This window comes from Sphaerodactylus townsendi, linkage group LG02 (assembly GCF_021028975.2).
Source record: "Sphaerodactylus townsendi isolate TG3544 linkage group LG02, MPM_Stown_v2.3, whole genome shotgun sequence".
In the NCBI taxonomy this organism is placed as follows: domain Eukaryota; kingdom Metazoa; phylum Chordata; class Lepidosauria; order Squamata; family Sphaerodactylidae; genus Sphaerodactylus; species Sphaerodactylus townsendi.
Window position 1 is genome coordinate 127,127,813 of NC_059426.1, and position 22,526 is coordinate 127,150,338.

The 22,526-nt window shown below is 43.4% G+C and overlaps 1 protein-coding gene across 2 annotated transcripts in view; it reads left to right on the forward strand.

Moving 5' to 3' along the window:
* Window positions 1-22,526, forward strand: part of BMF (Bcl2 modifying factor) — a 38,177-nt gene that overhangs the window by 11,270 nt on the left and 4,381 nt on the right. The gene's annotated exons all lie outside the window — the stretch shown is intronic.

Genomic DNA, 22,526 nt, shown 5'->3' on the forward strand with positions numbered 1-22,526 from the left:
CTTTTCAGCACCCTTAAATTGCCACCATTTTGCGGGGGGATAAAAAGCCATGAAAAATACTGATGAGGTTTCTTTTGGGAGGAGGTTATGGTGCAGGTTTGCTGAATGCGCATCCTTAGTGGGTAACAGTATTATGTCACGATATAAAGCCCATTCTTGTGGTCTGTCACATGACCACAAACAAACTCCAGAATTCAGAATGGGTTTTGCAGAAAGAAGCAGGCTTTTTCTAAGAGGCTGTTGCTAAGTGTTGTCCTATAAACATCAGCAAAACAACTGAAGAAGGGGTACATATCCCACTCTTACAAATAAGGTGTGAGTTATTCCAGGTGTCCCAGCCATCAGTACAAACTTTTACTTTCTTCAGCTTATGCAAATAGCAGTAGTCATTCATGAGGGGAAAGGGGGAAATGCAGCATTTGTTCACACGGTTTCTAAGGAGTGCCCCTTGCTACAGACTGGGCAATTTCATTGAGTGAAATCATGCACAAAGATGTCCTGGACCACATGGCCACCCCCATCAAACCAATTAGTATGTTGCTAGTTCAGATATAAACAATGATACTCTCTGCTCTACTGGCTCACACTGTAAACAAGAAATTTACAACCCAACCCAGATGGGGGGGCTTTATTGGGCTGTGGAACCAACACAGGGCTGTTCCCTCCCTGCCTCCAGAGAGGGCAGAAGTATCAGTGACTGGCCACCCCTCAGCTCTGTGGCAACGAAACCTTGAAGTCCGGGCCACTGTGTAGCTACCCTGGATACTGGTGGGGAGGGGTGTTCCTGATGGTGGAGTCCTTGTTCCAGCCTGGGAACACCAGTCTCTGGACCTCCAGGCTTCCGCTGCACTCTTGTGTGGCTTAAGCCTGTTTCAGCAGTGGGGCAATTCGAGTGGTGGGAGGGATTTTTGTTTTCTTTCCCTTCTATACTGCCTGAAGCCCCTTTGGAGGCAGCGTGGTGTCATCTTCACCTGGCTGCCTCTGCATACACACCCCATCTGGATTGTGCTGTCTACAAGGATCAAACAACAACAAAATAAAACACAGAGAAGTGTATTTATGTCACCCTCTGCCATCTTATTTGTTTTGCTCCTATCCTGCTTCCTTGGTTCGATTTACAAAAAACCCATAAACATTATGAAAAGAGCAAAATGACCAGTAAAAAAAATTATACCCATCATTTAATTCCTTGATTCATATACATAGGATACTTTTCTGTCCTACCAACTTGAGCATCTCTAAGGAGATGTAGCCACTGAATTGTTCCCCCTCAGACATCTTCCGCCTCCAAGCACCTTGACAAAAAAGAAGGGAAGATCTCAAAACAACTGGAGGCCTCAGTTAATTTCTATATGTTATGTATGTGTTATGTACATTTTCTGCAAGTTGTTTTGGGAGAAAAATGTTGAAAGGCAGAGTATTCATAACAACAACAAAATGATGGTAAGATCCAACAGAATGTTAACTGTGCCCAGAATACCTCCGTTTGTTCCTGTTACTCATCTATTCCTTTTTACTTTGTATTGGGCCAGTATACATTAAAGCACATTAGGTAGGGGACAGAACTTCCATCTTCCCAAAATGTTCCTTGACCCTACACAAATCTTCCCAAAATGTTCCTGGGCCAAACTTAAGATCCTGAACTTTCTGACTCCTCTTTACCTCTATAGCCTGAAAGATGGTGAAGTTATCCTTGCAATATCCTTTCAATTATGGCTGTCATACCCAACTTCTCTGGAAGTTATCCTCATTATTACCATGGTGAATCTGTGTGGAATATTCTCATAAACTTTGGTTTAGCAAACTAGGTAATAGATGGTTTCTGTCAGAAAATGTGGTAGATGATATCTTAGCACTGTATAAAAACTAAATTTCCCTGGATTCTTTGGGGGAGAGAGGGTGTGGGAGGGACTATGGTTCAGTGGTTGAGCATCTGCTTTGCATGTACAAGTTCTGAAGTTTAACTCCTAGCATCTACAGTTAAAGGACCCAGTAGTCCAGGTCATATGAAAAAGCTCTGTCTGAGACCTCGGGAGGCACTCTGCCACTGTGAGTGGACAGTACTGAACTTGGTGGCCATGGTCTAGTTCAGTACAAGGTGGATCCATGTGTTCAAAGCCCAAGGTTATTAAAGCAAGTTTGTTTTTAATGTCCCCAAACTGATCCCGTCTAGCCTTGCACAGGTTTCTATTCCAGCCAAGAATAATTACATCCTGGGGCTTATCATGTTTTAGGTTCTGCTTCTCTTCTCAAGATGATGTGTGGCAAGGCCAAAGCTTTGGTCAAGGACCAGGGAGTTCTATAACTAGGCATGCCAAACTCTCTGAAAAGGAAACCTACATTTCATGACATAAATGTATTTATGTAAGATAAGAAATTCATTCAAGTTATTTAATGGACAGAAAGGTGCAGAAGTTGCATTGCCTCACTGTGCATATATTTTGAGTTGAACTGAAATGGAAGCATTTGGCTCAGAAAGATTCGAGCTAGACATTATGCAGCTGTGTAGGCAGAGGCTATTCTCCCACTTATGGTAGCCAACTGGGCATCAGCCAGAGCCTGTGCCTTCTCCATTGTAGTTCCTCCTTTGTATAGCAGGGGCCTGGGGAGGTGAAGAGGGCATTGTGTTTAAAAAATTTGAGATGCTGTAAGGCCACTTTATTTGCCCACGCTTTTAATTGCAGGTTGTTGGTTTTGTTTGATTTTCATTTTTTTTAGAAAAAGGTGGTGGTAGCACATATAAAGGTGTACCAATTTCCACCCATTCTCCACTTAGGACCAAAAGATGCCTGGGTACTCAGTACTGGTGAGCACCATGACAAAAAAGACTTGACTGCAGGTATCTTGTGGGAGATGTCATCTGGGGGTTTAAAAATTGTAATATTTTTGGCTGAGTTGTAAGCCACCTTCAGCCATGAGGAAATTTTTTGTGGTAGCTGCCACAATGTGTGGAAACTCATAGCTAATAGAGTCTTTTATGTCCTTGATCCCCTGTGGTGCCAGGCATTCAGCAGCTCGTAATCCTTTGCCTATCTGAGAGACTTGTCTTATATTGTACTTCACCCCTCCTCCTTCTATTTCTTACATTTCTGGAGTGTGGCTGTAGTTGAGCAAAGTTTGGAGGTTTTAGATAACGGAGTACAGCCTTTGATATATTTTGTCATCAAAGAGCAGGCTTGCCAAAGGCAGTGTGATAGAAAGATTAAGTGGAGCACTTAAAGCTATTCATCAGACTGTCTGGTGGCATTCTTGTTTGCGGTTTTGTGTGAGTCTATAAAGACCATCTGATGGGTGGGTTTGAGATTCTTTATCTTTCTCCTCTCCCCCCACACACTTGGGACATTTCCCCCAGTTCATAAGTATAGTGTTCTTTCAGTATCTGTCCCCATTCCTGGTTTACAAATTCTACTCAGCATAGTAAAGGTTAACAATCCCCCCTCCAGTCCTGAAGAGAAGCTGTAGAACTGGTTGTAACTTGACCCTTTCCATCTGGGGAGTGTAGCTATCAGATGTCTTTGTCTGGGAAATGTGTCCAAGAATGCCCCAAGGAAAAAAAATAAAAGCTGTGACCAGAGAGAGAGAGAGAGAGAGAGAGAAAGAGAGAGAGAGAGAGAGAGAGAGAGATTTGTCCATCCCCTCCTTTTTCCTCAGGCAAGAAAGTGTGTGTTGTTGCTGTGGCACCAAAAGCCTCCTGAGGAATGACAGGGAGAAAAAGTAGTACTAGACTGAGGAGACAGGAGAATCTTGTGTCAGCAGAGCATGTGGGAGAGTTAGTAAACAAAAGCATCCCTCTTTACTACTACTTGTGTAGCCAAGAGAGGAGGAGCTCTTCCTTTTTCAGCTGAAATAATATGTTGCATAGGAGAAAGTGCTGGTTGGCCATTTTTTGAAAAAGAAAAGCCAGAGAAGGAGCGAAAGAAACCCTCAGCACAGGTGGAAAATAACTTAACATGCAGATCTCTACTGCTCAGCATTTGGACAGATATTGGCACTTAAATTAAGGCATTCTCTTCTGGTAGGGAAACAGTAGGACGTCATGTTTGTGTGGACTGTTAGAGACTACTGACGTTTTTATTTATTGCTGTGCCTATGCTAATACCTTCTTTTCTTTCCTACTTTGCTCTCAGCCAATTTTCTCCACTGGTTGTTGGCAAAGATAACGGCGAGCAGTCCAGTAGCTCTTCTCTGTGTGCTGTTTGAGAGAGTGTCTGGCCAGAAACACTGTGGCTTGTACAGTCTAATACCTCAGACAGGGTCTGTGCATCTGTAACACTAAACAGAGTTAAGATGGATATTACAAAAGCACTTGTAATTTTCAGAAAAGCTGGCTGATGGGACCAGTTGCTCAGGGAAGGTGTGGCCTTTCTTCACTAAAAGCACTAAAAAGAGAGTAACTGTTCAAGTATCAGTCCAGTGTGGATGAGTTAGATGTTTTAGACAAGCAGACCCCGAGGTTCCTCTCAGCAGTGTGATTGTAATTGTTCTTGATTCACACATGTGCTGTGCTCTAGGAATTTTCAGACATATATGTGGTTTTGAAAACACAATTGATTAGAAAAGTTTTATATATGGACAGAATTACACAGTTTGCTTAGCTTAGTAATCCAGCTTCCAACATATCTTTCTCTTGTTCTCGTTACAATTCAGTGATTACAGGTTAGAGGGGAAATCAGGCACTGATTTGCTATCATATCCACAGCCCCAGAACAAGGGGGGAGGGGGGAACCCTTAAGGTAACAGAATCACTGAACTAAATGCAATATGTTGTTCCTCCAGAAGAATCTGTGACAGGGTGAGATTCTAGAAAGTATTCATTGCTTTTTAACCGCCAAGCCTTGACAACTTGAATATTGCCATCTTTTAGAAAGAAACAACAACAAAGTAATTTATAGTGGTCCCCTAACTTTGCTCTGCCTGCCATTTTGTTTTATAGTTGGGGAGTCTATAAGAAATAGAGACTGTCTATTCTCTCAGTATGAGAACTACATAACTGTCAATAAAATCCAGGAGACCTGACTCCAGTTCCCCTGCTCTGGCCTCTAGATCTTGCTGAGATAATGCTTTGGGGCTTCAGGGACATTTATGCTGAAAATGAGCTGTAATTGAGAGTTGTATAGATCGACCAATAAAAGTTTACGGTGGGGAGGCAAGAAGGGAGAAACACAAACTGTTAAATTCCTTCCTGCTTCTGCAGAAACTACCCTAGAGAGGCAGATATGCCACAGTGCTTTGCTACCCTTCCCAGTACCCTTCCCAGTACCACTAAAGGGAATCGGGTGGGCCGCCCCCCCCCCCCCCGCGCTCCTATTTCTTTGGCACTCTCCCACTGGTTTCTTTTGCAAACTGTCTGGCACGTGACCTTTTTCAAAGGCTACCCCTGATTAGTCTGTGTGATGCAATGCAGCCCTGAGCAATGACAAAACAAACCCCTGTCTCTGTGGCAGCACAATGAAGAACCACTGAAGCCAACAACAGGACTCTTGTTTTGAAAGTGAGAAGAATTGGGGGGGGGGGGGTTAAGTGTGTGTGAGAGTGTATGTGAGAGAGAGGAGCGGGTGGGGAGGAGACTGGCTATGCATGAGAGGTGGAGAAGCTGGGTAGTATTTGCTCTGTGGCCAGCGCTGTTTAAATCGCTCTCTATATTTAGTCTCTGAATCATCAGGACTGCTGACAAGAGACTGAATTGCCCTGGGACTCTAGTGCTACACCTGACGGCTGGTTTTTGTGTGTGCTTTCAACTGAGTGGGAGCATGGCTGCATCTTCAAGATTATTAGGGCAGCTTCTGCCAACAGATTTGAAAGTTCTGCTTCTATCTTAAGTTTTGTGCAACAAAAATAGAGGCCAGGGAAACCTTTTGTTTAAATGTCTTTGTTAGCTGGTGAGGGAAGGGAGGTTTGAGAGGTCCCTGAATATTGTCTTCTTAGGGCCAGAAATCTGTTTTTACATGTGCTGTGAAATGACTTTGTTACAATCAAAAGTAAGCTGTGTGATATTTCTTTGGCAATATGCTTTCAATGCAAGTAGTAAATTTAGCAGCAAGTTGCAAAAACTCATTAAAGTGTGCATTTTGTAGTATGAAGAGTATGCATATGTGAAGAGGGGTTACAAATCTCAAAAAGCTTTGAAGGCATGTATTGAATGGCACCAATGATCTCCATTATGCTCTTCAAGAAGCGGTAGGCAATCTCTGTGTTAGAAAATGCACATCTTTACACTATGTTCATTCCAAATGAAAATATTGATTCCACATAGATTATGGTATATGCTTTATAAAGTATGAATCTGTTTTTAGCAAAGGCACCAGCAGAGGGCTGCATCTCTTGATATCAAGTTTTTAGCATATAAAGCTCTCTCTCTCTGTTTCCAACACTGATTCTCCATTGTACTTATCAGCTGTAGTATATATTTCCATGTCATCCTCATTCTTGATTAGACAATGGGTTACCTTGTTTGGTTCTCAAATTATGTTCATACTTTGTCTTACTTCCTGAATCATATCTCTGCATTCTGTTCCTATAACCCTTTGCTCTCTTGTATCTGCTCCAGGCTCTTCCTGTCCTGTTCTTGACTATTCTATTGCCAGACGGAGGTCTTGCCTCTATCCACTTCTTTGTTCCATCGGCAGCCTGGATTAGTGCATTTGTGATAACAGTAGGATACATATTTTCTAATAGATGGTTACTGACTTCTGTTCATCCCATTTGACTTTGCTTTCAAGTGGGTTGGCCTACACTGTAAGTAAACAGTTATAGACAACTCCAGCTCACCATTTATGCCAAATAACCCTTATGGTACAATCCTGTACAGAGTTGCTTTAGACTAACTGTGCATTTTGATTGCATTTTTAGTCTTTCTTGCTGCTGTGCCAACAGAAAGCTTAAATGTTCTAAAATATAAAAATATAAATATACTGTAGCTCTGGCATTCAAAATCTTGTCCTTTATTTGATTTTTGATTGTTCTAAGATGAGTAATTATTGATTTGACTGGGAAGAACCTCAAGGAAGTAATTCTGTGATTCTTGAGAAGGAATTTGTGAACTGGTGGAGGTTTGTTTTAGGCCTAGGAATTTTTGCCATCATAGAAAGTAAGGCTAGGTGGCCAGTATAGCAATATCCTACCATGATTTTGTAAGTAGAACAGTTCCTAGGTCTCTCATTCTTCACCTTCAGGGAAAAATTAATTGAGATGAGGACTTTTTAGCTTTAAAATAGGTTTATGTAGGATGGTGTACAGCTGTGTTGGTCCAAAAGTAAAAGCCAAAAACACAATCTGTGTATTAGGAACAACCCAAGAGGGCATAACAATATGCAAGCTTGCAAGCTTCTGAGTGTCATTGGGTTGGTCCTAATGAAAGGATTACATGGATTGTGTGAGTAGGGTTGCCTATGGATCTCAAATAACCTGTCCTGCCTGGCTTCTTTTTCTTTAGCAGAAAGCTGAAGTGTAGAAACCAGAGTAGAAGGCTTTTCATAGCATGACACTAACTAAATGTGATCACCCAGTAATTTCTGCAGACCAAGTTGCTGGTTCATGGAAGGATTTGAAGGCAAGTTCAAAACTGCTTGAAAGAATGAAGTAACGTGAAGAAGATCTAATTTTAAAAAGAAGCGCAGGCTCTCCAGATGAAAGGCAAGTAGTTCTAAGGAAGCAGCGATTATCACCAGAACATGTTGACTCCCTTCATAGTACTGTGAGGCCAGACCCGGTGTCTGGTCCTCAGCAGCTGTGTGTTATAAGGAATAGTAAGGAAATAAACCCACAGAAATCAATGTTTGAACAGAAAGAAAGCTTTACTGGACAGCATAGGTGTCTGACCAGGGTGTCCCCTCCAAGAGAGGCACACTCACCATACAAAAGAGAAATTTTACTGTGCTGAATTTGATAGTTCACACACAGGGTAACTCTCTAAAAGAGTCACACCTTACCCTGATAAAGATACAAAGAATACATACGTCACATAATCGTACCTGTAAACGTATCCCATAAGATCATACCCCTTTCATATGCTTTATGCATGAACCTTAAAATCCAATTGGATGATTCTGCCTCCTTGTCACATTAAGACAACCTCTGAATCAAATTGCTTTTCTGACTAAAACATTGTCACATTAAAGCTGCATGTCCTCTCCTCGTCTCCCTCTGCCCACATGCAAAGGGACCATAAAATTGAAATTCTGTCTTTCGGGTTTTCAAGGATAACCAGTTTTTCCAAGAGAGAGAAATCTCTCCAGGGTATATAGGTTTACATACATACCTTAAAATCATAAAGTTCCCTTTCCCCAGGTTTGAAAATGATTTCACTTTAAAAGTTAAAACATGATTTTAACAATTATACCATTTGATTCTAATACAACGACTTATATTAAAATATAAGTATATATGAATCTCTCATTATCATTTCTATGTTCACTTAAAATATAGAAAAACACATTTTCAATTAACTAATCAAATACCTTCTCTATTCTGACATTTGATCTCTTTATTTCCCTTAGGCATCCCATATAGCTAGTTCTGAAAAACAAAGTCTTGGATATGCCTTCTGGCATATCTTTGTCTCATAGTGACCAGATCTTAAAGATTTAATCTTTGGCTTGCCTGCATGACCACTGACAAGCTGCTACGTGCAGTGTGACCTGCTGGTCTCTATACGGTGGTTCAGAGCAAACCTTTGATTTTATAAATCTTCGGTTCATACAAACTCCATATTCCTTGATATCAAATACAATTGTTAGGCCTTTGGCCCATTCCCACAGTACCCTCCTACTATATGTTTTGATGGAGGCAAGTAATGGTTATACTTCGTGTTGTTTCCCAATGCTGACTTTCTCATTTATGTCTGTTGGATGGAATGCTATCATCTTTGCCAAAAGCTTTTTGCTTTGGCATCCTAAAGTGTACAGTGGACACTGATTCTTCCTTCCTCCTCCTCCTCTTGCCTTTAATCTAAGGACAACTTTGAACATGCCTGTTTTCCAGTCAGGGAAGCTTCTGTGTTTGTTTATCTTGTCTTGGAGGACTTTTGAAAGTCGCTGTCCTATGGCCTGCTGGTTCCAAAACAACTGTAAGTTGAGGGAAGAGAGACTATAGTCTGGGACAATAGACTGATGCATCCCTACTTCCTTTTTGTTGCAAAAGAAACAAGGAACAAACCATCTGGGTTGTGCAATAAGAAGGGCCATGCAATATGGTCCTGGGAAAAAGCTGGCCTGCAGTTGTCATTTCTAGCTTGAAAATCACCTGACTACCCCCACCCCCACCCCCCTGCCAGAATGTTTTTCTGCTATCACTTACTGTAGAATTAGGCCAGCTAGAGAGAAGCAAGTAATTGGTGTTTATTAGGAATTATCAGCACTCCAAGGAATGACTCGCCTGCCAACCTTTCTCTTCAACAGGAAGAACTTTTTCTTCCCCCTAAATAAAATGTTCCTGCAAGTGTTTCAGGGTTTCCCTCTTCTCCTTAAAGTCTTTGTATTGGACCTTCTTGTTGCTTCCATGGTTATGATCTCTTTGTGTCTTACCTTCTCCCCTTGGTTATGTCTTCCTCAACTTTGCCATGTTGTTCTGACGTGCTTGACGATTAAAATAATTGTCTATTTTCCAATCAAGCATCAAATAAAGAGCTATAGTTGTCTGCTTTTCTTTGTAATATCTCTTGTTTTTCTACAACAGGCATGGCTTCACAGTAACAAAATAAATAACTTTTGCCTTTCTTGCTGGTTCCAAGAATGAAAATGGAAGAGCCACAAGCAGAGCAGAAATGGTTAGCCAATGGCATCAAGCTGATATAATGTCTTCAAATAGGGAACCTGAATCTAGAGTAGTAAAACAGGATGACTCTCTATCCCAGTGGTGGCAAACCTTTGGCACTCCAGATGTTATGGACTACAATTCCTATCAGCCCCTGTCAGCATGGCCAATTGGCCATGCTGGCAGGGGCTGATGGGAATTGTAGTCCATAACATCTGGAGTGCCAAAGGTTCGCCACCACGGCTCTATCCCATCAAAGCACTTGGGGTGGTATACAAAGGAGGCCCCTGAAGTAGATAAACAGCAGCCTGTTTACCTGCTCCTTTATTTAGAGGCCAAATTAAATGGAACACTTGGGGATCAGGAGTTAATGGGAGAATCTGTGGGCACATTTGGAATTCTGACACAGCATGGTAGGTGCAACAGCAAGATGGCTGTCACAAAATGACTGCTCCAAGAGGCATTACCTCTTTTTACCTCCAAGAGGCATTACCTCAATTTTGCTTGTTGTCATTTGTGCCATTTGTTTAAAGGTCATTTGTGCCATTTCTTTCTTGCAAAATTCGCCCTCCCTTCCCCTAGCCGCTGTTTACAAACCTAATTTCCTTTTTCGACTGTAATGTATTCCTGACCTCTATTGCCTCAGGAAACATGAGTTATTTCCTTGTTTTACCTAATGTCTGATCTGTTTTGTGCCTGCAAGTTATGTCCCCAGCCACCTGGGAGGCAAGTGACTCAGCTTCTTGTTGCTGTGTTGCATATTTTGTTTATATTATTACAGTTAATGTCTTTCTTTTTAGTTTTTGTAGTTCCTTAATTCCCTGCCCCATCCTACTGGAATTCTTTTTATGCTGCTGGAATTAGAGATGTGAGAATTTCTGGAAATGTTGAAGACAAGGCAAGAGTAGGTTGCAGGGGATGGGAAATGGGAAAAACCATTTATAGCTTGGCATATAAACTTTTCCTATATATAGGAAGGCTAGGTCTTCTGATTCAGTGTGAAACATGCAAAATCCACTACTCAACTGGATAGCAAGTGGAAAATGATGAGGAAAATTGGGGGGAGGGGACATTGGTGTCACACTGGAACCATGCTGTTACTTCCAATACAAATCAGAAGTGATGGAATCACACTGAGTAATGCTCTAGCATTCTCTCAAAATGCTGTGGTTAAATCATCTAGTTAAGGGTGAATGCTAGATTGTCATTCCTACATGATGACACTGTTTCTGGGTTGTGCCAGAAGTGACAGCACTGATGGAGCCTCTGGGTAAGTGTGTAGGGAGTTGCCAATCTAATAACTGCAACTATAGGTTATATTTAAGAAATTTACTAGTATGTATGCCTTAATTTTTTACAAGCAAACTTGTGAATACACATAATATTACACAGAGGGAAAGCTTTAACTTGCTACATTCTATACAGCCTTAGCATGTGGATCTTAGTGTTTGTCATCATTGAGGTAGAAAAAATACAAGTTAAAATAGAACCCACAAATTGTGCTAAGGCGTTTTCCACATGGACCATATATCCTGGGATAAGGAGGTGAAACATGCCGGTTCGGCCATGACTTCCGCATGGCTTCTGGGTCTAACTTGGGCCTGACCTGCAAGATTTCCCTTATCCTGCGGCTTTAAAAAAACGATAAATTGGCGGTTCTTTTGGGGAAAAATGCGCCAATGCCACTCCCATGCAAACAGTGTGGGAGATGGACCGGTTTATTTTTCCCGCCTCACCGCCTGCAGCCATTCAGAATGTCGGAAAAATGGGACCATGCGTGGCAATGTTGACGAGGAAAACTGAAGTTAACCGGTGTCCATGCGTAATCACCTGGAGTTCTTCTTTCTGGCCTGAACGTGCTGACGGGCTGCCGTGCAGAGGGAGAAATTGAGATAGAAACATCCTGATATGTATGATCCCGGTTTTCCTCCGGGATATTTTGTCCGTCCAGAAAACTCCTAAAACAAGTGTGTTACTTGGAAATAAATATTTTGATACAGTCACAATAAGGCTAACATATCTTTGAATGTCACATCAAACTTTTTAAAACATTGAGACTTCAATAATGTATTATCATGAATGTTATAACATACTACTTGTGGCTAGGTGTCATGAGCCAGTCCCTGGGTACTTACCAGGACACAGAGGATTCTGAGGCAGAACCTGAGGACATTGTGCTGCCAGAGTTGGAGGAAGACCTGGCAGCAGAGCCAACTCCCAGCCCTACCCTTCCCTGCCTGATGACGTGCAGGTGGAGGAGCCTGCAGATTCTCCAAGGGAACTTAGTAATGAATCAGCTACGCATAGGAGGCTGAAGCAGAGGCAGCTATTGCAGAGGCAAAGGAGGAGTGCTCATCTGGCAGCAAGATATGGGAGATTAGAAGTCTCTGCAGCTGATGAGGATTAACTCCTTGCAGAATCCTAGCCCCTTGAATAGGGCTCTCTATATAAGCCTAGCTGTGAGCTTGCTTCTGTCTGGGTGCAACAAGTGTGTTACCTGTCGCCGCTGTGTGCCTGGTTCATCGTTGATCCCCAGCTTGCTTATCGGTTCTCCTGTACCACAACCACCTGGACTGTGACCTGACTATGCCTGCTGCTTCTTTGACCCACTGGACTGTGTACCTGGCTAGCTTGTGCCTGCCGTGTGCCTTGACCCTTTGGACTGTGACCTGACCACTCCCTGCCTGCCAGCAGCACACTAGCATTAATCATATTTAAACCTTAAACTTTCCTGAAAACATGTTGCATGCGTCTGTAATGTACAGAGGAAATAAGAAATTATCTAAGTCTGTAGGTTGTCTTCCATAACAATCTTCATACTGAATGTTTTGCATAAGTAAGGGTTTGTGTTACAGAATATTTCATCTGAGTATTTGTCAGTGTTCTGCCCCCCAAGTGAATCTGTTTGAGGTGCCCTGTACTTGGCTAGGACAGAGTGGGGGATATAAAAGCCAGGTTCAATAGTTTTTGCAATAGGTTTATTACTTGAGAGAAACAAGACCCTAATTCCTTGTTAACTTGGATCTATCTAAGTCAGAGTACTTGCTTGTCTTGAGCAGTTTGAAGCTGTCGATTGTGTCTTCTCTTGGTTGCTTTCAAGAAAGTCCACTGTGTCTTGCTTCCTTTCAGTTATTTCAGTCTTTGTCATGTTCTAATTGCTGTTAAACTTAACTTGTGCTCTATGGACCACCATATAATAATATGGACGTCACGAATATTCCGGTCAACTACCCAGAGCGCCTCACTCTGACTGACTGGCTAGAACTAAAACAGGGGATTGCTGGGTAAAGACAGGAAACTGCCTATTGGGAAATATCTTAAAGGAACAGGGGGTAACTAAAATACCCTCCCTTAGAAGACTTAACAATGAACTAAAACCATGCTATTGGAAAACTAAAGCTTAATGGGGAAATAACAAAAGCCTTTGTGGGGGCATGACAGTCAGTGTTCACCAAACTTGCCAATTTCCAATCTCCAAGAAATGTTTAGAAACTTTATGGTTATAAGAACAACCTCTTGCCACCTGTGGTTGTTTTCTCCACCATTATTGCTCCTTTTTTATTTCTCTTTCCTTTAGCCTAAAAAATGCATTCAATACCTTTCTAGCAGTAAATTCTGGCTGGAATTATAGATCTAGTTCCTTGGTAATTACAAGGACATTGGTGTTTGCAAAAGGCAAGCAGAGCGAAATTTGAACAAAAAGCAGCAAGGCCATCCTAGAAATACATTTAATTTTTTAAAAGTATTTATACTTTGTGCTTTCTGTCAAATTAGCTCTTGAGGTAGCAAAATACAAGATTTATAGATAGAGGAGGAGAAACCTGTAGCTTGCTCTCTTCATGAACCTGTCCTGGGATAGATCAAAGGTGCTTAAATTGTTTTTTTTTTTTAAGTGTGTGGGGGTGTCCTGTTGATTCCCTGGAAATGCCAGTGGAACTGTTCCAGCATGGGCGGGGAGGAGCAAAAAGCCGAAGGAAGCCAATCTTATATAACGTTCTGCTCTGTTTTCCCAGTGCAGGCAGGCGGGGTGTGTGCGTGCGTGTGTGTGTCACACTTTGCCCGCTCCTGGAAACCACTGGGTTTCTCTGTTCTATGACATGGTGAGTTCTGAAGAGAGGGAAACACGCATACAGTTGGCAAGTAATACGTACATTCATCATTAACATTTGACATGATATATGGATTGAATTCAGTGGTCCATCAGTGGAGGGCACTGACAGTTACAAATCTTTCCCACATCCCCTTCGAATGTTGCTTCTGATAATTTGCCAGTGACAGCCAATTTGGGAACTACTTCTCCATCCTCAACAACTCTACCCCTGAACCTGCATGGCCAAAGGAATTTGCTCCAGTTTATCTCTGGACCCTCCACTCAGTGTTATATGGACACTAGCTTCCCCCCACCTGAAGATCTAGTTCCACTGTCTTCTAATCATATTCACTCATCCAGCGCTACTAGCTCCACCAACATTCCTCACAGTGTTCCTCCACATGTGCTCCCCCACATGTGATGTTGACTCATCTGGAAATGGACATAGATTTCCGCTCAACAAGGGTGCTTAGTAGGAAGAACTCACCTTACCCTCCAGGCAAATCCTGGGCTAAGGAGCTTGAGGAAATAGAATCTTCCCAGCTCTCTTCTATAGCTCCCATTTGACATATTGTTTCACCTAGATCCCTTGGGGCTCCTTTGTCCTGTGAGGAAAATCATGATGTTTCTCCCTAATATATGTCCAAATCCTTGGAAGAGGAGGTCCTTACAGGGTTTCAGGACCTCCCAAGTTCAGAACAAAAAGCCGTCATTGCTAATCTAGGCTCTACTACCTCCAAACTCATTCAGCTAATGCAGTCTTCGTCCTCGGCTCTAGAGGGTCAGGCCTCAGCATTCTGCTCTGTGCCTGAGCATCTTGCACCAATAAGTCCTTCTACTTCGTGCCCTCCAGATATCATCTTGGTCGAGAACTCTATGCCGAAGTCGAGACCCTTGGCACCGCCCCCTATCACAAGAACAGCCTTACCCCCCAGAAATGGCTGCATCCTCCCTGACATTCCTGGAATCGTGGACTTAGGAGCACACCGAATTACGCCAACCTCCAGCTGGCCTTTCCATCCTATCATGGAATATTTCAGGATGGGGGAACAAACTCAGAAACCCTCTCTTCTGTGACTACCTTAGAGAGGCTGATGTGATTCTCCTTCAGGAAACATGGGCCAATTACCATATTTGCTTTATGCGCTACAAGTCCCTCTGCCTTCCAGCAACCAAATTGTCTAGGTCTGGTCGCTATTCCGGTGGCCTTTGCATTCTAGTTTCACAGTCAATCCAGGCACAGGCCCTTCCCTCCTTTGCTCAGACAGCTCAGGCTGTTCAAATTCTTTGGGAGGATCTCTCTCTAGTCATTGTTAATGTTTATGTTCCTCCTGGTCTTCAGAAAGCTACCTTGTGTGAAATTTAGGATAACCTATCTATTTATATTGAGGAGCTTGAATGTAGTCATCCCTCCTCTGAGATTGTTCTAATGGGAGACTTTAATGCAAGAGTAGGTGCAAATTTAGCTTCCCTTCTTGAGCAGGAAGGTTTTGATGATGAACCCTACCACTCACTCTTACTTCCTGCCCTTCGTGACTCCAAGGATACTCACTCCAATGCTGCTGGTAGGAAACTCATTCGCTTGGTGTAACGAAAGCCACTTATATATAAGTTCTGCTTTCTGCGCTGCCACCAATAATATTTTTCCTTATATAGCCCACTCAATACTGATTTTCCCTCTAGACAATCTTCACCCTTATATGGGGAACACACAGACACTGGGACAGACAAATAATAGAAGACTGGAGAGGGTTTTATAATGAACAAAAACTGAAAAACTTTTATTTGCGGTTTAACAGAGGCTTCTCAGGTAAACTGGAGAGGTTTCTAACGCTTGTTGGTTTCAGTAGAATAAGTTTGTCTTAAGATGTTACTTCAGATCTCATATGCACACCGACACACGCAGGTGTCTCCCTTTAAGGGAAGATTTAGCTTTGAACCACAAATTCCCCACGCACACAGACACCTATTCCTCACTGCTCCAGTACCCACTGATCACACTCCAACAACACACAGTCCAAGCCCAGGAGATTCTGGGCACACTTGGCCTCCTCTCTCTCCCCACTCAGTCCCACATGGCTTCACTGCGCTCTGGACTGGCTTCTCCCAGACTGCGAGGTGATTCTGGTGATACACAGGGCAAGGCAGACTAGATAGGTCTGGGCAGTTTTAAAACTGCCCAAGCTCCTGAAAGGCACTGCAATCTGCAACCAGTCAGGGCCTCCCTCTCTCTGTCAAGCATACACCGGGCTTAGACAGGGGACTGACTTCTGTCAGCCAACTCTGCTGAGACAGAATCCTCTTCTTCCAGAGCTGACAGACTCCTCTCTGCCAGACTCTGCTCTGCTCTCTCTCAGACCGAACAGCACTCCACTCTCCTCTCAGTGCTGTAAGCCCACTGGCTCCCCCTAGCTCTTGCCAAACGTTACTGGACCTTTTTCAGCCAATCAGGTCGGTTCTCTCCTTGTGGAGCCTTTTTTTCTTTTTCTGGCTGTTGCTAAGGCCTTCTCCCTTTGGCCTGCTGTACGCCAGCCCTTCAGGGTGGGGCAAGTTCGTTACACTTGGCCATCAAGCACAACAAACTTTGGCTTAATGGCTTAAAGAGCTACGCCCACACTCAAGATTATACCTTTGTTTCTCCTCATGGCTGCAGTGTCATTGACTATCTCCTCATTTCCCCAAAGTTGAGATCATCTGTTTTATCTTTCCAGATTGGAGATCTTCTGCTGGGTAATCATCTTCCCCTTAGACTTGTTTTATCACATCAAGAGGCCAGACATCCTCACCACCTAATGAACCACCCCCCAGACTAGTTTGTACACCCAAGCTGGCCTTAGCCACTCAAAACTTACTCATTTCCTCTAGCTTAGCCAGCCTTAAATCCTCTGTCCTCACTGCAGATTCCCCCCAGGAGACTATTACCAGGTTTGAAGATCTTCTTAAACAAATTGTGGCTGGTCTTTCGACATCCACTGTGGGGAAACCCAGCAAAAACAGAAAGAGAACACCTTGGTTTGATAGAGAATGCATGGAGCACAATAGTCAAATTCGCTCCTTATATCGGAACTTTAGGGCTTCAGGAGACCAGGACCTCCTCGTCCTACTAATAAATTGTAGGAACAACTTTCGTCAGTTAATTAGGAAGAACCAAATGGAACATGTCATCGCTCAATGGGAACATCTCCACTCTGCAGTAACTTCTAACAATTCCAAGCTACTCTGGGCTGTCCTGAATAATTTTAACCGAAGCAAGCCTCCTACCCCTACCTGCATTACCCCTGATATTTGGCATGACTATTTTAGCAAACTTTTTAATGATGATATTTTAAGCAATGGATCACCTTCACCTATCCCTTTAGATTTGCCAAGTTGGCCTCCTGTCTCATCTCAAGAAGTAGTTGAGCTGTTAGAGGACATCAAAGGAAGGAAAGCCCCTGGCCCTGATTCTATCATTCCAGAGATTCTGAAATTTCATACTGATTGGTGGGCCCCTATCCAGTAAACAGCTCAGGTATGCTACCCAAGACTTGGCTGGCTGCGACTGTGTTTCCCATTCATAAAAAAGGAAGTAATCCAGAGCCCGCCAACTTCCGCCCCATCAGCCTCCTCTCAGTGATAGGGAAGATTTATGCTAAATTGTTACTGAAGAAACTTCAGCTGTGGCTTTCCCACTCTGATGCAGTGGGGGCTGAACAAATAGGCTTTCGTAAGGGGAAATCTCCTCTGGACCACGCCTTGGTGCTATTACACCTAGCCAGTAAATACTCAGTCAATGCAGATAACAAACTCTACGCTGCCTTTATTGACTTAAAGGCTGCCTTTGACTCTGTGCCGAGAGTACTTCTCTGGGCAAAACTGGCTGCCCTCAACATTGATGCCAGACTCCTGTTCTTCATTAGGCAACTGCACACAGATACCAGCTGCCGGATCAAGTGTTCCCACAAAGGCCTTTTGACAGACAGTATTTCAATTTCCAAAGGGGGCAAAAAGGGCTGCGTCGTGGCCCCCACTCTTTTCAATCTTTTCTTAAGTGACCTCCCCTCTGCTCTCTCAGCAGTAAACAGCCATTCCCAAAAATTGGGTACATCCCATGTATCAATTCTGCTCTATGCAGATGACGCTGTCCTTCTCTCTCGATCCAGAGTTGGCCTCAGACGTTTAATGAAGCGCTGTGTGGATTACTGTGAATCCAACAGACTGACAATTATAAAAAAACCAAGGTATTGGTCTTCTCTAGGTGCTTTAAGAAGCTCCCATGGGCAATGAATAGCACCCAAATTGAACAGGTTAAGCTTGGCCTTTCATTCTCCTTTAACCTTTCATGGGCAACCCATAGGAAGGCGCTCTCCTAGATACATCTAACAGTATGTCAGCATTACTACGTTTCTTTTACAGCTGTGGCCATTCCTTAATCCCTCCTGCCCTCAAATTTTTCAATGCCAAAGTCAGCCTTGAGATTGCTTTTATGGAGTCCCACTTGATTCAAGCTATTAACCACTCCTTCAATTCCCTTCAATCCAATTTTTTTCATAAGATAACTGGACTCCCAAATTGCATGCCCTATGCAGCCCTTTGTCTGGAGGTAGGTCAAAACTCCTTGGAATCAGCCACTTGGCTGAGGGCTTTTAGATTCTGGCTGCAAATTCGTTTTCTCTCGGACTGTAATTCCCTGGTCCACGGTCTGCTCTCTGACACCCATTCCAACCCCTGGTTTTCCATAATCGAAGAAAAATGGCTTCTATTGGACTGTCAGTGGATTCACTTTGCCCTTTGTCCTACTTAGAAGTTTATAGAAAATTAAAAGGTCAACTATTGGATAGAGAGTTCTCTATCCTAATCACACCGCGAGCTAAGCAAAAAAACGTGTCTCCCTCTATTTTTCTCTCCCATTTGAACAGGGCCACTTGGCACATTATCTGTATTTGTTAATAAACCCTGCGCAAAGGAGAGCCATAAAGCTGGCCAGGTTTAATGGTATGGCCTCTACCTTGTTACATGGCAGATTTAACAAGCAAGAAAAGGCTAAAAGATTGTGCCCGTGTAATGATGGCTCAGTTGTATCTCTGGCCCACCAATTACTACACTGTTTCAGATTCAAGGAAATCAGATCCAAGTATGTGAATCTTACTCCTTTACATTTACCCGATCTCCCTGATTTATTTAGATTACACTACTTGCTAGACAATCCTGATCCTTCTCTCTGTATGATAGTGGCAGACTTTCTTCTGGAAATTACTAAATGCCAGTAGATTTCCCTCCACTTAACATTTATTCCCTGTACTGTATATGTTTTTTAATCAGTTTTTTACTATTGTTGTACTGTTGTCTATGCCAATAAAGGCTTGCTGAAAAAAATCTTTCCCACATTTTCTTCTTCCCAGTAGTTCCTTCCTATCCTGGGCCAGTTCATTCCCAAGTTTGCAGGAACCATGTGAACTAATCGCTATGTGAGTCAGAAGACAGCAGTATGGAAAAGGAATGGGGTGCTCAGTTGATGGAAGAGAGTGCGATCTTTCCCCCTTTCTGCTCCTCAGTGCACTCCCCAAGCCAGGAGACTGCCCGTGTGGGTCCTGTTTTTATGCTGAGCATGTTGGATGCGGTTTTAAAATACTATTGAAGACAACTGTTGTTTCAGTTGAGTTAGTTTCAATTTATTGTAACTCTTATATTTTGGCATTTTAAATTGTACTGTTGTTATATTTATTGTTAGCCACCTTGGGCAGTCACTGGAGAGTGCAGGATAGCAATCTAGTCAAACACATTACTGGGGTCAGCTCACTTGCCACAGAATAACCAGGAGTGTTTCAAGTGTTGAATGAGCTTGTAATAACAGAACAGAGGACTTTGCAAAACCTCAAGGGCCAATTTTTGAATCCATTTTGACACACTAAGACTGCCAGGTAATTTTTCCCCCATAACATAATGAGTACTCTTTTAAATGTGCTGAAATGACTGTATTTTGAAAGTTTTTTTCTGAAATACACAGAATGCACATGTTGCAATATAAGCAGGAACATTCTTATCAGCCTTCATACATGCCTTGAAAAGCAACTTGTGTTGGCTTCAGTGTAGCTCCAGCATATCCAAGGCCGATTCCCCACGGTCAATTAATCGTGTGATACTCAGGAAGAACTGCCTGATTGACGAACAAGGATTCATCCCGGTTCTGGCGCTCATTCTACCCCTTATCCCACATCTTTGCCAAACCTGCTTGAAAGTACTACTTTTTCAAAAAACATCTTCAATCCAGTTTGTAGGGAGAGGATCAGGGGTCTAATATTGGTTCAAATTTCCTGCCGTGGTTCAAATTTCCTGCCGTGGAGCAAATGCCTTACAACCAATCAGTGCGCGGTGGACTCTCGTGGTGCGGTTCTCGCAAGAGCACGATAACCAACCAGAAACTTGGGCGGGGGATACGTGCTGACAAGCTGACGCTCTGACGTCATAATGTGAGCACGTTTTTTGCGGGGGGGAAGGTCCCGCCCCAACACATCACGACAGCCTATCAGGAGAGATCCACCAAGCCAATCGTATGGTAGTGGGGATTGTTACATTTCTTGAATCCGAGATAGGCCTAGATGTCTTCACTGGAAACTTGTTGCAGTGGGGAGGTTGAAACCTCGATGAAAAGGTGCAGTTTATTTTCAAACTTGGTTTTATCTAGATTGAATTTCCCAGTGGGAATTCAGCCCAAGTGATTGTGTGAACTCGCCCTGTGTAACACTGGAAAGACTAGGGCTGCCAATCCTGGGTTAGGAAATTCTGGAGATTTTGGAGGTGAAGCCTGGGGAGGGGAGGAGTCCAGGGAGGGGAGATACTTCAGTGGGTTATAATGCTATAGGGCAGTGTTTTCCAACATTTTTGACCTCGCGGTACCCTTGACCTCACTCTTCATATCTCACGGTACCCCTGCCATCCTCCCCCCACTTTCCCCTCCCAGTTCCCCTGCTTTCCACTCCCCACCTTCCCCTCCCAGGGTGAAGGGAAGCACGGGGAGTGCGGGGGTGGGAACTGGCTGCTGACCTTGCAGCAGGTCCTGCCCCCTGGGCCAGCTCCATATCCTTGCTGGTGCTGGCAAGAGACACCGCAAAAGTGTGGAGGGGCCGGTAGCATTGCCACGATACCCCTGGGACATGCTCACGGCACCCCAGGGTACCACGGAACCCTGGTTGGGAATCGCTGCTATAGAGTCTACCCTCTGAAGCTGCCTTTTCTCCAGAGGAACTGATCTCTGTAGAGATCAGTTGTAACTTCAGAAGGTTGCCAGTCCCCACATTACTGTGCTTCTCCATTTGTTTATTTTTTGCTTAGCCCACCTGGAGGTTGGCAGCCATAAGGAAAAGTGATGCTGTGCAAACAATGACAGGCAGGGCTGCTGAAAGGGGTGGGCAACTGTGGGAACAGATTGGGGAGGGGACTGGTTGTGGAGCCAGGCAAAATTTGTTATTTGTTTTCATATGATGTAGGGTTGAGTCTGGTTGACATGAAGGGTTATGAAATCTTTGATATGGGGCAGTGGGTGGGGGAGTGATAGTTCTTAGTAGCCCAGCCAAGAAACCACAGCATTCCTGTTTGAAGTAAGTAATTCTGATATTTGGGGACTTAGTCTCTTTCAGAAACTGGGGTGTTTGTGAGACAGCAAGTGAATCAAGTGGTACATGCCCAGATCTTGTCAGTGCTATAGATACTGCTGTTCTCAGACCGTACTAGTTAGTTGTTTTCCTCACCCTTTCTGTAGAAAACCTAGGGCAGGGTATAGAGTTCTCCCTTTCTCTAGGTAGGTTAAGTTAGACTGAGAGAAAATGACTAGTCCAGGATCACATGGCTGAATGTGGTATTTGAACCCAGGCATAAGTCCTAGTCCTGTATGCAACCATTACATCACTCTGGCTTTCCCACCCCTGTGTAACATCATAATGTCTCAGGCTGCCAGCTGGAAGTATTTTGAAGGAGGTAATAGGCCATTGCTAAGGTATAGGGATAGGGCAGTGGTGGCGAACCTATGGCACTCCAGATGTTCAAGGACTACAATTCCCATCAGGCTGATGGCAGTTGTAGTCCATGAACATCTGGAGTGCCATAGGTTCGCCACCACTGGAAAAGGGGTTACCCACTGAGAACAGGCAGCCTAAGGGCAGGGTCAATGATAGCCAATATTTAAGGTGGATAATACAAGAAGCAGCATTCCTGATTGGATGACATACCTAAAACTCAATGTCCCTTTATCTTAAAGAGTTGTTTGTCATTGCAGACCATCATAGCACTGTGGGACATAATGTAGGCACCACATTTCATAGAAACACAGCTACATAGAACAGCAGTCACCTTTCCATAATGTGCTCTCTCTCTCTCTCTCTCTCTCTCTCTTTCTGTAAAATTGTGATATTCATAGGTATGTAAGTTTTAAAGAAAAAAATTGACCTTTGACAAAAGACTCCATGTTTCACCCATCCCGAGGCAGCAACACAGGATTCCTGCTTCCCTCCCCCACAGCTCAGCATCTAAATTTGCTCCCTGATAATGGGACCTGAAATAACCCTGATTGTTTTTTGTTTTGTTTTTGTTTTCAAGTGTGTTCTTGCTTAAGGTTTAATTGGCTCCAGTCAGTAGGAAAGGGCTCCAAGACTGATTATTTATGGCTTACTGTCAAAAGGAGCTATAAAAAAGGGCAGTATTATCTTGGAGA